At 38.3% G+C, this 3,685-nt stretch overlaps 1 protein-coding gene across 2 annotated transcripts in view; it reads right to left on the bottom strand.

Moving 5' to 3' along the window:
- ABHD6 (abhydrolase domain containing 6, acylglycerol lipase) overlaps nucleotides 1-269 on the bottom strand; it is a 37,495-nt gene extending 37,226 nt beyond the window's left edge. The window contains exon 1 of one of the 2 annotated variants that reach the window (XM_044451415.1): nucleotides 222-269. The gene's annotated coding sequence lies outside the window, so the exon portion shown is untranslated. Of the gene's footprint in view, nucleotides 1-82; nucleotides 160-221 lie in introns of those variants that run through there. The other variant, XM_044451414.1, reaches the window with a different exon arrangement.
- Nucleotides 270-3,685: the final 3,416 nt, after the last annotated feature.

Genomic DNA, 3,685 nt, shown 5'->3' with positions numbered 1-3,685 from the left:
GCCCCTCGGCCCCCCCGGGCTGCCCGGCGCCCCAAAACCCCCCCCCCCCCCCCCCCCGGCCCGTCCGTTTCCATGATGCTACCTCTCTTCGCTGCACCTGCTTCTGCTGCCCCGGGACTCAGACCCACGAACCACCGCACCGACACCACGCTCCGCCTCTCTTCTCCGCTCTCGCCCCTCGCCCCCGCTTCCGCACTCGCTCACTCTCTCTTTCTGTCTACCTTAAAGGCAAGGTTCGCGCAAGAATCTTCACCTCCGACAGAAAAGGGTTTAGCTGAAAAGATAGTCGTTTGTCATCGCGGCCGGCTCTTCCTCCTCCCACGAGGTGGGTCCGTGCCAATGAGCTTCCTCGCCTTTCCTGCGTTTCCCTTGCCAACGTTGCGCGCTCCTATCCACTAGATGGGCGCAATGAGATTGTGCGCGGCGAGCGAGGCATCCATCCTCGCTCATGAAAACATCCCTCCATGCCGCACAGTGACAGGCTGAAGCTCTTCGCATATTTATTCGGGTTTATTGGGGCTTACTCCCACACTGAATGTTTAGAATTTCGGCCTTAGAATCGGCAATAATTGCAGCTGCATGAACTCTCCCCCTCCCACCCCCCGCTAAGAACGGTCTTTAGGTTGCAATCCTACGCATGTTTCAAGAGAAAGAGAGTACAACTTTGGGGAGTTGCGGGAGTATTTTTCTTTCTAAGCATGCAATAGGATTGCAGACTTAGAGATCCTTTGTGCCTTTAAACCTCCACCCTTCAACTCCTTTTCCAGCTCCACAAGAATTAGCAATTCGGCTTTGGGAAAGAGTGTAAGCGTGCAATCCTTTGCATATTTACTAGGGTTTTTTTTTTAAGGCCTACTATTCCCAGCATGCCCCAGCAAGCATGACTGACTGAAAGGGTGCTGGGAGTTGTAGGATTTTTTTTCTTACTAAACATGCATAGGCTTACACACGAAATGAGCGGATATATGCAAAAAAAAAAAATTAAGCAGAACAATACAAGATACTTCTACTAGATTTAATGCTCTCTTTAAGACATATGGCAATTTAGGAAGCATTTTCAGACATCTCCATTGTAAATTTGGAGAAACTAGCCTTGTGTATTATGAACTTTATTTCATCGAAGACAATAGGATTGTGCTTGTACATCTTTTTTTGTAAAATGAAATGTATTTTTAAATTAAAATTAAGTGAATGCAGTTGAACAATTGATGGTTATCAGGGATGATATGGACATTAAAGGTACTAGAATCAGAGATGAAAGCTATAAACTGCAAGCATTTGCAGATGATCTAGTTTTCATAACTAAGGAACCCTTAGTAACAATGCCTAAACTCCTACAAAGGATTGAAGAATATGGCGAGGTTACTTGGATGAAAATAAATAGAGAAAAGACAAAATTGGTAGTAAAAAAATCTCACACAGGAGCAGAGAAAAACTCTGCTGCAACAAGTAGACTTGCAAATTAAATATTTGGGAATTTATCTTACAGCTAAGTGTACCACTCTGAAAGAAGACAATTATGATAAACTATTTAAGGATATTAAGAGTGATTTGGAAAAATGGGCTAATTTGCAATTATCCTTGCTGGGAAGAATAACACTGTTTAAAATGAATATATTACCAAAGCCTTTGTTTCTATTCCAAATGATTCCCATAAAAATTGATACAAATTTTTTTGAAGATTTAAATTTCCATATCTCAAGATTTATATGGAGAAAGAAGAAATCAAAGATTAAACTAAAAATACTTCAGGAGGCTAAAGAGAATCGGGGCTTTGGTCTCCCTGATTGGATGCTGTACTATCAAGCTTCTGTTTTAACATGTCTAAAAGAATGGATAACTGTAAGAAATAAGAGAATCTTGTATCTTGAAGGGCATGATTTGCAAATGGATTGGCATGCTTATATGTGGTATGAAAAGGCTAAGCTAAATGGCTCTTTTTTAAGTCACTATATTAGGAAATCATTAATGTCGGTGTGGGAAAAGTTAAAGACAAAATTGTATAATAAATTACCAAGATGGCTTTCACCTATGGAAGCTTTTGTATATCCAAATGCACTGAACTTTGAAGGGATAAGAAGATATGACGACATTCTGGATAATGATGGAGGATTGAAATTGAATCAAGAAACACAAGAACAAGGATCTAATATTTCTTGGTGGCATAAGGTGCAGATACAATCGAGATGTGCTAAAGACTATAAAACATGGGGCTTTTATAAAGATTTAACAGCATTTGATCAGGTGATGCTTAAATCAGATGAGAAAATGATTAAAAGGTATATAATTTCTTAATAGGAAAATGGAAGATAAACAGGTTAAGGAAACTATGATAACGTGGGCACAAAACTTTGGATATAATATTGAATTAGAAAAATGGCAAAAGCTGTGGGAGAGAAATATTAAGGTAACATTAGCAACTTCGTATAAAGAAAACCTGTATAAAATGTTTTATAGATGGTATCTGTCGCCAAATGGATAAGCTGAGATGTTTCCAAATATGTCAAATGGATGTTGGAAATGCAAACATAAATTGGGTACTTTCTATCATAAGTGGTGGACTTGCGATATTGTGAAAAACTATTGGATTAAAATACATAAATGGCTTGAGGAAATGTTACAAAAATCCTTAGCTTTTAAACCTGAAGTCTTCTTATTAGGCATTATACCTGTTGATATTAGTAAACAAGAAATGTACTTGATTTCATGTAATTACTGCGGCGAGGATTGCATTTGCTCAACACTGGAAAAGTGAAGAACCACCCACCAACAAACTGATCCTAAAAGAGATCTTGGACTGTGCAGAAATGGATAGATTGACTTTGTTATTGAAGGAGAAAGAAGATGCTGATTTCTATCAAACTTGGGACTCTTTTTATTATTGGCTAGAGAAATGGGACTTTGTATAGATTTAAATCTATTTCTCAGTTATCATAAATGGAAAAAAATGTGGGGGCTGACCCAGCAGGTCCGATGTTTCTGATGATTGATGTTGTTTTTAGTTTTTCTTTGTTTTAGGGTTATCATTTTGAATAAAACTTATTATAAAAAAAGAACAATTGATGGTGAAAAAAACTCAAAATGATTCCTCTGTTTGGAAAAGGACTCCTTTATTTTGTTGCACTGTATTTGTGATATTTATATGGCTCCAAATATAATAAAATTCCTAAGCAATAAACATAAATATTAAAATCACATTTCAAATAAAGCATTAAAAACAATTCCAATTCTAATAATAATGCAGAACAATACAAGGAGCAATGAGATGGAGCAGTGCTATTAATTTAATAAGCTAGGGAAAAACTTGGATGAACAAGAGCTTTTTCAGCAGGCATTATTTTCAGGGCAGTTATTCTTCACGGTATGTTTTTATCTGTTTTTAATTTTTATGTTTGTTTTGATAAGAAATAACAAACCATGGCAAACAACGCTCAGTTTACAACCCCAAAACAAGCCATGGGTTCTCTCTCTGGGTTGTTCATGGTTAACAAGCCATGGCTTGTTATCACAGCTGGGTCCAGGCAACATTTCAGGAACAACTGAACCCCCTCAACACATATGTAACCCATGAGTGTGAATTGTGCTACTGAACCCAGTAACATAATGTTGAGCAAATAATAATATGCAGCCAGCACGGTGGTGGTGGTGGTTTTAACACAGATGTGAGCATAGCTGTGGACCCCCA

This window comes from Varanus komodoensis, unplaced genomic scaffold (assembly GCF_004798865.1).
Source record: "Varanus komodoensis strain SLA01 unplaced genomic scaffold, ASM479886v1 scaffold6_2, whole genome shotgun sequence".
NCBI classification, from domain to species: Eukaryota; Metazoa; Chordata; class Lepidosauria; order Squamata; family Varanidae; genus Varanus; species Varanus komodoensis.
The sequence above is the reverse complement of the archived record's forward strand: the minus strand, read 5'-3'. Positions and strand labels throughout refer to the sequence as shown.